Consider the following 13162-nt stretch of genomic DNA (forward strand, 5'->3'; position numbering starts at 1 on the left):
TGCTGATATTAGTTTTATATACAGATTGCTGGCAATAACCGACCAGAAGGGTCTCAGTGCATGCTGCTCCACACGCACAGGTAAACCCCCATCACCTTCCATCTCTCTCTCTCTCTCTCTGCGAGAAAGCTTCAATCAGAAGAAAGAAATAAATATACTTATCTGGCTCTGTCAACTGTAAACTGTTATTGATTTAACAAATGAAATTTGTTCATACTGATCGATCAAACACATTATCTTTTTAGACCCCCCCCCCTTCTCCTCCACTCCATTACCAGCTACAGAGGCAGCGCTGGTATCGATAACCACAGAGGCTAAAGTGAGCTGCCTGCCTGGAATAGGCCGCGGGGCGATTAAAACCAAAGTGTTCGCACTTAAAGGTAACGGAGCTGAGTCTCGGCTAACAGCGGAGAGCCTGGGGTGCTGAAGGCAATTCCACAAGACTCCCCATTCATGCTCTCTCTCTCTCTCTCTCTCTCTCTCTCTCTCTTTCTCTCCCTCCTCCCTGATCCCTATGGTTTCTCCCCTATCCTCCTCTTCTGGAGCAAAGCCTTCCAGCTGGCACACCCCACACGCTTTGGCAGGTCGCAGGAACATGAGATTTAAACCTTATATCGGCCTTGTTACTCCTTCTCAAGTATCAGACGACACCAGCCATGCACAGGGGACCCAACGAGAGGGGGTTCAATACTCCTGCTGGCTCCAGGCCCGCAGACTTGGTCAATTGGAAGCCAGGAGGAAAGTTGTGAAAAGGAAGCGCGCCCCTGCGCAGTAACAAGCAGATCTGAGCGGCATGAAGCAATAGATTATAGACGGACTTGCGTTCAAATCAATGCTGAAGATATATATGGTGCAGTAAGTGGTGTGTTGTGAGGCTCAAAGGCCTTCAGGGACCTGTAGAGGAAGGCGGTGAGGAGGTAGAGGACGTTCTGAGCAGATCAGAAGGGACGCTGAAGTTCCTCCAGGGAAATTGACAAAGATAATCCACTAACCAATAACAACAGCCACGTCTGCCAGGCCCTGTGGTTGGTGCACGCTTGAAACGCACTCAAAAGGTGGAGACGTGTGCTTATTAAAGAGCATGTCTAAATTGCCGAGTTTGGGGTGTTTAACATGACTATACAATACAGTGGAATTTACACCCCTTCCAAACCACTCGAAACACTGCCAATTTCTTCACTTCTGAGTTCTGCCTGCTCCTTAAATGATTTAACCTTGATGAGGCTGCCAAAAGCACACTTGTGTAATTGTACTCGTGGCATTTCGTCGCCGCGCCACATTCTGGCTTATGCTTTGATCTTTAATGAAACTATTTGACTTCTCACAGTTTTTTTTTTCAATCGTCTCTTTGCTGAATGTCAAAATACCATGTGCAAGTAATCACCCACTCATCACTTTCCATCATCTTAAGCTCACGACTTGTCATGCCATTCTAACACTTGCAGTCTATGGAGCAACATGGCTGTACTGCCACAGTGAAGCAGCTCAGTGTGCAGGTAATTGCGCAACCTTTAGGTGACTCCACACTACACCAAATCCCTTATTCATACCACACGTTCCTCCTTGTTGTCCTACACACATGTCTTCATTAGTCTTAAAGCTTTCCTTAATGCTGCTGTAGAGTATTTAAATAGCATAACTAAAATTCAGGAAAAAAACACACTAGGCCTGTCACAGTTATGACTGATCGCAAATATTTGAACTGAATTATTTAAACTGACCACTTCTGTTGTCCACAACTGTTAGCTTTCACAATCATATGTTTCTGTTACAACAAAAACTATGTGAATTGGGTGTGTTTTTATCAGGTGGGTTGAGGGAAACATGATAAAAAAAGTAGAAAACAAATTCATTGAGACACGTCATAGGTGTCATAACAAACAACAAAGGTTTTAACTTAAGAATTGCTGCTATAATACCTCTAGAGGGCGGCGGTAAGTCATGTTCGTTTATTTGAGCTTGAGCTGTATCCGTCGTCTGTTGGGAGCTACGGTACAGACAACTAAGAAGCGAGAAAGCTAATCAGCAAATTTGGCCACTATACATTAGTACTTAAACTACATGCTGTACTTAAGTTACAATGAGCAGAAAAAGACATTTAAAATGTTATTCGCAATTACTTATATGGCAATTAATCCTTTTCATGGTCATGACAGGCCTATTAAGTATATATTCGGAGCGATAATTTAACTGGTTTAAGCTGCTGGTGATCAGTGGTTTAACGTCATATAAAGAAACAGCAGGTCAGTTTTCAGACTTTATTCAAACTTGATTAAACTCTGATCGTCTGATAAATTAATACCATATGCTGAATCTGAGAATCAAATGTATGATTTAAGGTGAATGAATTCCTGAAGGAGGATAGGTCACAAGAACTGCTGACCTACTTCACCACTTATCTTCTAATATAAATCCACTCAACGCATTATATAAAGACCAATATAATTTTTTATATATATTATATATATATATATAAAAAAGTGTCAGTTTTTATATATATATAAAAAAAATCTTTGTAAAAGGTATTCATACAGTATTGTACAAAAGTCTTCTCAGATTCAGCATATGGGATTTATTCACTAGATTATCAGAGTTTAATTATGTTTGAATAAACCTGAAAACCAACTATAAGAATAAATCCCTGCCCACCATGCACACCATGCATACCAAAAAAGTCTTTGGGCAAGACTCCTAATACTATATTCACCTACCCCTGTAACATGAATAAAATTTTAAGCCGTTCTGGATAAGAGTGTCTGCCAAAATGTGTAAGCATTAGTTAGGAACCAAACCTGTACTCTTCTGAGCAAGATATAAATAACTTAAATAAAAAAACTTAAATGAATAAAAATGGTATATTTTACAGATATAAGTTTATTTCTATTTATTATACTGTTATACAGTCTTTGTTTTCACAGGCAAAAACAGACTTACTGTTGAGATAAATGACTTTAAACAATTTTCTTGGTTGTGTAAGACTTTATACAGTACCATATGTTATTTTACTATATGACTAAATGTATCCATAAATTCCTTCTTATTGGTGAACTCAGCTACTTCAAGGTGCTGACACAGGTGTTCAACTGTGCACATACAGCTTGTTTATCTCCAGAAAAAAGACTTGCAAATAGAATGGGACACTCTGGAGGAGCCACACATGTGCCTATGGTCACCATGCCCAATGCCAAACATTGGCTAGAGGGGTATAAAGTCCCCCACCATTGGGCTGTAGAGCAGTGGAACTGTTTTTTGTCTGGATTGATAGAGCATCAAATACCATCAAATACACTGTATGTAGTTTAATTTTCATTGACACTGTAAGAGGAATGTATTTGGCTTGAATACAACCAGTCAAACTGTTTATTATTTATAACATTTACAGCATATTCCACTTACGGCCTAGATGGAGTCGACCACTGGGCTCTATCTGGCTCTAAGACTGCATGTTGAGCAGCCTTCTTATAATAACCTACCAAGTGCACTGGAATCCAACACCATGTTCTCCTGACAAAATAATCATTAGTCCATTTAAAACTTTCTTTATGTCTTTGCAACCTGGAGTGGCGAGCTGTCACCAAAGCAAATTACTCATGGAGCCATCCACCTCTACGGCAGCACGCCGGGGCCGATAAAGCCCTTTATTATGGAAAATGATTTGAAACAGCGTAACCAGCACATGCTCGGGTTTTCCTTTTTGTAATTTTTTCCTTCCTCTCTCTTTCTTATTCTCTCTCACCCTCCCTCCCTTCACCAGGTTCCTGCCACTATCACTCCGGCTATTGATAAGATGTCTAAATTTATTGCAGAATAATTCTGAGGGAAGAGAGATAAAAGGTTGCTGAATAAAATATGAGCAGCAGGCTGTAAATTGTGGCAATGCATATCATTTCATTCAAATGTAGGACGCAATTACCATCTGCGACGCTCATCAGCACCTTCCTTTATGACTTAATTATATGTTTAATGCTATCAGATCAAGGAAAGGGCAAAACAGATGAATGAGGGAGAGAGAGAGAAAAGATTCCGCAACAAGACAAAAGGCATATGAAAAAGTAGCATAAAGGATGGAATTGATTTCATTTACTGGCAAATAGAGAAAGTTAATTTAGACGCAACGTGGGCTCATCTCCTCCGCCCGGTGTACGATAATAAAAAGACGTGTTTGGCAATAGGTCTCATACAAATTTAACAAAGGGAGTCAAGTTCCTCAAAACTGCCGCATGTCTTCCTGCATTCGTTTGGAAAAGTACCGCAGGCGTCTTTTCTTTTTTACTTCATCACAGCTCGCAACTCGTTGGGATATTATAAGATCAAAACTCTGTACTGTCCTGTGACACTGGAGCGGGCGCTGAAGGTGACGTGAGTCCGTCTCATGGGCGGCAGTGATAATCAAACCCCTTTGTTGTGTCAGGATCAAGGTTACTATGCAGTCCTTGGTCCTTATGAAAGTTTCTTCATGTTTACAATGTGAGGTCGGGGGTTTTTCAAGTTCTTTTTCATGCATATTCATAGAAAGACATTATGCCTGATTAATAAACAAATGAATGATTATTACCATTCACATACAATATTTTACATCTTTCTAATAACAATAGACACATACTTCACAGAAACTATGTATAGTCATGGTACCAAAACCTTAACCTTCATTTCCTGTCGAATGGACCCACAGAAATGGTCCAAAATAATTTAGACATAAAATCTCCAAGTTAAAAATGCTTTTTTCTTTTCATATAACATAACCATTTCAAAGATGCAAGCTTTTGTCCTGGCGTCTGTGGTCCTCAGAAAGCCTCAGTTCACTGAGGCAGAGCACTACTTGGTCAAACTCTGGGCTGAGGCATTAGGAGTCAGGTTGGCTGCAGGGCTCCAGGCAGGCTAGAGGGCATGAGAGGAGCCAGTACAACCACTGTCCAACGTCCGAGACCCCGGCCAGCTTTCATTAACGACTGACATTTAACATGGCTGCCATGCCAACCCCTGCCATAGCTACTGGACACACAACGCACTCCGATTTACAGGGTTCACAAACTCGCATGAGGACAGGGTCGCATCCAGTGCTTTTTTTACTGATCATACTTGACCACGATGAACAAAACAAAGTGGGACTAGACAACATTAGCAATGCAAATCCAATCTGACTCTCAAGTAAAATAGTTTGATATATTAACAAATGACAATCGCTATTACAATAGGTAGACAACCAAGGTGAGAGTCGTGACAAAACCTTACATCTCCAAAATGGTAACTGTAAGGTAAAGCATTGTTCTTAACTCTGAATGAATGTTTAATATGAATTCCACCAATTTCTCAAAAAAATCTATGAAATTAAATGATTAAGATATAAACAACATCATTCAGAGTGGTTTGGTGTGAAATGATCCGTTCTACAGAAACGTACCAAGTCAGAATTGTTCACGGTGGTGGCGATAGAGAGAAAGATTTAATGTCTATAAAAGCTCCCTCATATAAAGTTATTATATGAAATGGTTATAAATACACTGCCTGATGTTTGAGACACTGTCTTATGATAATTTTGCAATAAACTGTTGACCTAACACTTAATTTTTTAAATCCATTCATGGTAGAAAGATAAATGCAGAGCATGAAACAGTTCCAAAGAAAACATATTTTTAGGATTTACCACTATTTTACCATCATCAACATCACATATAATAACTCTGAAGACACGTCTGGGTTCACTAGCAGTTTTGGATAGTCAATAAAATGTATTTGTGAAGTAGATATTGCAACCCCAGGTTCCTATTACCACCACTGTAAAGACATCTGTGTTGGTAAGTTCCCCTACAATGAACCATTTCACATCAAACCACTGTGAATGACTTTGTTCACATCACCACTGAATTATGAAGAAATTTTGAAAATGTGGTGGAGTTCCCCTTTAAAGGAACAAGATTCTTTCCAAGTAATTCTGAAGCATTTCCACTGCTCCATTCATAATTTTAACACATTGTAAAGGACAGCTGGTGCTTTCAAATTCTGTAAAAAAATAAACAAAAACAGAGGTAGTGGTTTTGCTCTGAGAGCGGTGATAAATAGTGTCGCAATGCCTGGAAAATATGTAAATAATGATATTAAAATGTGCTACTTACTGAGCAGAAGTAAACGGAGGATTAAACAATAGATGAAACAGATGTCTGTTCAAAGTCCTGTTGGCATGTCTGATTTCTTGATCGAGCTGATTGTGACCAAAACCCTGGAAACGACAAAGCTATTCACATCAATTTCATGCCTATTTTAAAATAATTCCTCTGCTATTTTCATAGTCATGGGGCTTAGCAGCTGGAGACAGTTCTGAACCCATGTCCAAACGGAAAACAAAGTATAAAGCAGTAAGTCAAATTTAATTCTTTGTCAAACTCCACGTTTTTTTCTTATGCATGCTCTGTATAAGGTATTACTGTGAACTGTATACAATGATAATTCTAAAGGTGTGCACTATTATAGAAATAGTAACATTTTACTAATACTGTAAACCATTGGTAGTAAAACATCAGTATGGTCAAAACACAATGTCCAATACAGAGCATGCTGAAAAACAATAAAATTTAAGAGAACAGTAATGCATTTAGAAACATTAAGCTTTTTTTATTTATGTATCATGATTATGCATGAGATGACTTTCATTCTAAAGTAGAATTGCAACAAATGAGCCTTGTTTGGTGGCTGGATGTGCATAAAATAAAGCAATATGATTCATAAAATAAATAAAGACATTAATAAAGACATAAAAACAAATGAAGACATTAATCTCACTAAATCATCACAGAGGAATCTGAGACTGAATCTTTTTGATAAAATGAAGATACAGGTATAAATAAATTCAAAATCATATTTAGAGAATATCAAGAATAGCTGGAATTCTCAAATAAACTTTCAGCTGGTGATGCCACTTGTATTCATTACTAAAATCAATACATTTTGTATGGATTTCCAAAATCATTTCATAAATAGTTAAAGATTTAAGACAGTTATATGCCTAACCTTTGAGTTTCTGGTTCGTATTTCCCAAAGCTGTGCACTCAGCAGCACATGTGGTCCTACGTATCCAAGCATTACTGTGTCTGCTTCACATCTGAAGACCAAAGGCTCCATCTTGTGGCTTGAAGGGATCAGTTAAGTACTGCACCACTGAAAAAATCATACTCAACTCCTTTGGGAAGCAGCAGAACACATGGTTATATGAGAACATGAGATAAATCCGGATTAGATAATGTAGAGATTTGGTTCATATTTGAACAACTGTGATCCCACTGTACTGTAAGTGCAGGTAGAACATCACTGTGCTAAAAAAGAAACTGCTTTTTAGGGACGGAATGAATGATTTACACTGATTGATGATTGTTTTGATTGAATTGATAAGGTTATTAGAAACGTACAAAAGCATCAAGCATTGAGAAGTAAATTCTGATTAGGTTAAGATGTGCTGAAATCATAGGTGTTGCCAGGCAGTGAAAGAAAAAAATATACTAATAGTATTAAAGGAATACTACAGCATTTTTCAACCTAATCTCGATCTTTTACACCTTTAGCATATGGTCTATAACCACAGACTCCCTTGTACTTAGTAAAAGAACATAAAACTACAGCAAAAAAATATGTACAGTGGAAGCCAAAGGGTAAGTGATTCAGCACCTGACCATTGCCTTCTATTATAAGCAAGGTTCAAGTCAGTGGGTACTAAGAAAACAAGGAAACAATTGGGGAAAAAGTACAAAGAAAAGTATTGTATACAAACAGTAAACAGTAGATAGAGACCAGGCTGAAAAATATTGGAGTATATCTATAACTCATTAAACTGTATGGGCTTTTCAGGCCAATTCATTTTCTCGCTTTCATATCTTAGGTAACACTTTACTATAAGCTGCTACATAACATGACATAACCATGCCATAAACATGTCATAAGTTATCATGACACATTATGTCCAGCAATATAACAGCGTGTTACTATGTTACGTATTATTGTCATGATATGTGTCATAATGTTTTATGTCGTTACAGCACTTGGCAAAAATGAGCATGTGACAAAAACTGTCATGACACTAAACATTGACATGACATGGCATCAGTCATGACAATTACATGACACTCTTGTATTGCTGGACATAATGTGTCTCATGACAGCATATGACATCTGCCTTGACATTTTTATGGCATGCTTATGTCAACATAACAGTCATATGCACGTTTGAGATGACATGTTGTTGATTTTCTAAATGAAAGTAAGTTAACACATCCTCTACAAGGAACAAACTTATATAGCAATTATCTGCAAATGTAAATTTTAGAGGATAATTTCTGTTAATTTGCTGACTTTAACATATGAGAGAAAAATAAAAGTAACATATAAAATTCAGAAAAAAAGAGTAACTGTGCATTAGTGCTGACATGTGTTCTTCGTAGAGGCTGTGTACTTATTTCCAATAGAAAATTAACAAAAACATCATTTGACCAATACTTTTGCACACCACTGTATGCAGCAGGGTCCAAGTACAGTGTTACAATAACCTACATATTATTTTCACAGCAGTTACTGAATGGATACCGAATTATAAGTCTTAAGGTTAATAAATGAACAGCAGGTCTGCAGTTTGGGTGGTTAATATTTCATCCTTCAGAAAATATCATTTACTCACTGATACTGAATGTTGGGGAATTTTACAGTCTCTAAAAACAGAGGTCCTAGATAACGGTTACACCATCATGATCTCTCTCACACTCCTCTAGTTCTCTCACTGTGACTGGCAGGAACTCCTCTGGGGTCGTCCTGAGCCTGCGTGGCAGAGTGTCATTTACATAATCGAGCACAAGGCCCTGTTTACAAGCTCCAGAGGTTCTTATAACAGATCCCTCGTCTCTCTACCCGACCAGCAATCCAGGACTAATTAAGAAAGCTATCTAAGCATCAGCGTATTAAGGACCCAGCAGCCATTAGGCCTCCACTTTTCATTTCTGTGACTGCTGCATCACCAGAGGGGATGATGATCGGCCATTAGACCAATCTGCATCCAGTCACGGACCGCGCAAATAGCGCCGCACATTTCCCACGCACGCCTGATACAAGTTACAAAGAATGAAAAAGGGAAGTAATTGATTTTAAATTAATTGTGTGAAAGGTCTCTATGATGGGTACCATCTGTCCAAACAAGCTGCACATTGAGGAAAAGAAAAAAAAAAATTAATCTAAATTAATTAAAGTGCTAACAAATTACATACATCATAGTTAACACAGGAAAGAAACTACCGCAGGAAATGTTATGAAACAAATTAGCTCTAACAATGAAAGAAAATTACTTCACATAACTAAATATTACAGTCGTTTCCGCAAGCCATATTTCTTAATGAATTCTCTAATTAATTTAATTCACACATTGTGCATAATTTGGAGCGGGAAATGTCAGTGGGTCAGATTTAACCACAGTCCTGCTGGCTGTCTGTTCCAACAAGAGACACATTAGCTAAACATGACCTCTATGCAAATGAGAGACCAACTGTTGTAATTTCAATTCCAAGGCCTAATTAGCATGTTATAAAGACACAACAGCGGATCGTTCGCCTCCACTCGCACCATGCCAGAGCCCGTTTAACAGCGGCTGGAAACAGCTCAATTAAAACACTGTCTGCCCAGGATCTGCATCATACTGCATATCGGAATCGGACAGGTTCAACAAAAATGTTCAAAGTTTTCCACCCCCCATCAAATGTGAGAACGGAGAGAGGTTGAATTTTGAAATAATGATTCATAATCATATAAACTTGGAAAGAAGATGTGAGAAGAAAGACACACTACAGACAGACTACACTCTTAACTCAGTCATACGGTCTTACTTTGTCCTGTCCGTAATGCAGGTTAAGCAGTAAAGATGCACAATAACGTCAGCGTGAATCTACAGTGCATAAACAGAGCCAGGTTGATGACTGGCTGTAATTGGTTAATGCAAAGGCCTGTGTGAGGTAATGAATGTCATGGGTATTGGCCCAAGGCCTCAGGGCTGTCCTCAGGCTAATGGGTCCAAAGAACCCCTATGAAAGTGTCTCCGCCAGGACGAGAAGGCCACACACTCAGGGATCCAGACTCCCATCTGACCACACACACTCTGCATGGAGTAACAGCCTGCCTGCAACAACACAATCTCAACTTCTCTTTCCCTTTTCACATCTTTTTGCCATTCTTCATCTCTATTTCATCTACGTTACAATGCTGGAAACCCATATTTCAAAACTCAGCACCTTCAGAGGCCTGCTTAAGCATTGAGGTCTTTTATTCATCCATACATAAAACTAGTGTGTGCCAAAATATATGTCCAAAAGTATGGCACCCCTTCTAATTAGTGAACTCAGCTACTTTAAGGAGCACTGGTGAAAGAGGCAGTGGTGGACAAAGTACACAAATCATATACTTAAGTTAAAGCTGAGACCCCCAAGGTAAACTATTACTCCAGTAAAAGTAGAAGTCCTCCCTTTAGACCTCCACTTGAGTAAAAGTACAAAAGTATTTGCCTTCAAATGTCCTTAAGTATCGAACGTAAAAGTACTATAAGATAAATTAACTTAATGCAACTTAGTTACAAGTTTAAGTTTAATAAAAACTTGCTTTAAACACAAGTTCACAAGTGTGTTTTCCTTTACTATCTGTACTATCTGCAGGTCTCTTTTCATAAACACAAACTAGCAAAAACAAATTTACTATAAAATGAAATTCAGTCACAATCGCATATGTGTACATATTTCTATATTGTGGTCCATTTACACAAAGTTAGCTTAGTTCCATCATTTATGTCGACATAGGCACTCCCAAAATTTTACGCTGCTGCACTGACGTTGAACTGTTCAACTGCTGAACAGGTCAAAACAAGCTCAAAACGCATTGTAAACTGACTGGTGTGTTGCTTCACGCTTCTTTTGTTTTGACGTTACGTTTTTATGCACACATAAGCCAAAAGGAACGACAGATTTCGCATAACGTAGTGGAGTAAAAAATAAGATATTTGACTTTGAAATGTAGTGGAGTGAAAGTAAAAAAGTCACCCAAAATGGAAATACTGCAGTAAAGTACAGGTACACAAAAAACTACTTAAGTACAGTAATGAATTACATTTACTTTGTTACTGTCCACCACTGGCATAAGGTCACCATCTTTGTACATGCCAGTAGCTGAATTCACTAAATAGATAGGGGCGTCTGGATTCTTTTGGACAAATTCTGAGTGTCAGCCCCTTCAGGAATTGGGATCCGTAGAACTGTGTTCTCTGGAGTGATGGCGCTCCATCCAATACCTTTGGGAAGAGTTGGATTGATGTTTGTGATCCAGATAATCCAACATCAGTACCTGACCTTACTAATGCTCTTGCGACCAAATTCAATCAAATCCTCAGAGCAATGTTCCAACATCTAGAGCAAAGTCTTCTCAGAAGGCTGTTACTGCAGCAAAGTGGCAGGGGGACAAAACATCTATTAATACCCTTGATATTAGAAGAACCACTGGATAAGCAAATGTCTACAAACTTTTGAACACGCAAATTATATATCCAAAAGTTTGCAGTCACCTGTTTATCCAACACTTCTTCTGAAATGAACTGTACTAACCCTTTATTAGGAAGTTTGATGTAGTGTATGTTTATTTAACACTTTAGGCTGTGTATTCACAGGCACATTAACAACTGGCAACGTTCTAACATGAAGACATTTTTTCTAATCCAGCACTCTGTGACTGACAGTACTGGCTAAACTGGACACGCTTGATTTCATGTGTGACTCAGCAAACATCCAATGCGTCAACAGAATTCCTTTTCCCTACAGTCATTTTAAGGTATTCTGAATTAGTGGATCAACTTCTGATTTGTAAATCTATTTTCTACACAATACAGGGAGCTAAACTAGAAATAATAAACAAAAATATACATATTCATGTAAGTTCATAATGTCATAACCCTGCTCCAGAGGGACCTCTTGATCAGATCTTTAACTGGGTTGGTAACAGTTTTGGAGGTATGTTTTTTGGGATCTTACAGCAATTGCTCTGTTACATATTCTCCTTTGTAGCACCAGTAATAGTAGCTATTTTTTTTTTTTTTGCGATCAAATGATTTTATTTTTAAGATAGTGCTCCAGTGTAATACAAAATACAGTAAGCAGCAATAGACATAGTAACAAAATGAAGCACCCAACCACCCCAACATCCCCCTCCCCCCACATGGTACCCATAAACCCACCGCTGATCAAAGAAGAAAATAATAGTGAAAAAATAAATAAATGAATGATCTCTATGCCATATCAAGTAATACAAAACAGGTTTCACAATAAGTTGCCAATTTTCTTAGCTGGACTTTCCAATTAGCTCAAGGTCCTCCCGCTAGCTCCATGGATCCTTGCAGTTGAAAGTTCCATATTAATAATAAGTTACTGATATTTACTTTTGCCTCAGATTACACTGGTGCTTAATGACTGAACTACACCGGCGTCGGAGTTCCTTATAAACATGGAAACACTTCATTTCCCCAATCACCTGTACGTGGACTGAAGAGAAGAGGCCCGTCTTTAGGATGCGTAGAAAGATAGAAAATTCTGGCCATTTTTCTCTGTAAGAGGAAAGGATAGATTGATTAAGCTGTGAGAGCATACATTTTATAGTATGTTCTACGGAGGTAATGAAGGAATGTATTGCTGTGTATTGTGTTTAGTGCTGTGTTACGTTATTATGTACAGTATTGTGTGTGCCTGTACACTCATGTCTGTCACACCTATCACTTGTCATGTATAGGCTGGCATCAGTCCAGCCTATAAAACCGTGTCAGTTTTCAGTTTTTTGACATCATTTGAAAATGCCTGAAGGCCTTTACATTGTGTGTAAATTTCACGAAGGTTGGACCAAAAATAATGGCCCAAAATGACTTGGACAAAAGTCTGGTTCCAATTGACTTACATAAAAAAGTAAAGTATGTTTTTTCCTTCTCCAGTAAAGTCATCATTTTGGAGATAACAGGTTTTGTTCCGATGTACAAACATGTTATTTATTTATTTGTTTGTTTGTTTGTTTAATGCGCTTTGGTGTTTGTTATACATTTTGGAACAATAAACACATAAAACAATGTAAGTGAAATCCCACTTTTCCCATATTTAAATGTAAATTTACTGTAAAA

The sequence above is a fragment of the Colossoma macropomum genome, unplaced genomic scaffold (genome assembly GCF_904425465.1).
Source record: "Colossoma macropomum unplaced genomic scaffold, Colossoma_macropomum, whole genome shotgun sequence".
NCBI lineage: Eukaryota > Metazoa > Chordata > Actinopteri > Characiformes > Serrasalmidae > Colossoma > Colossoma macropomum.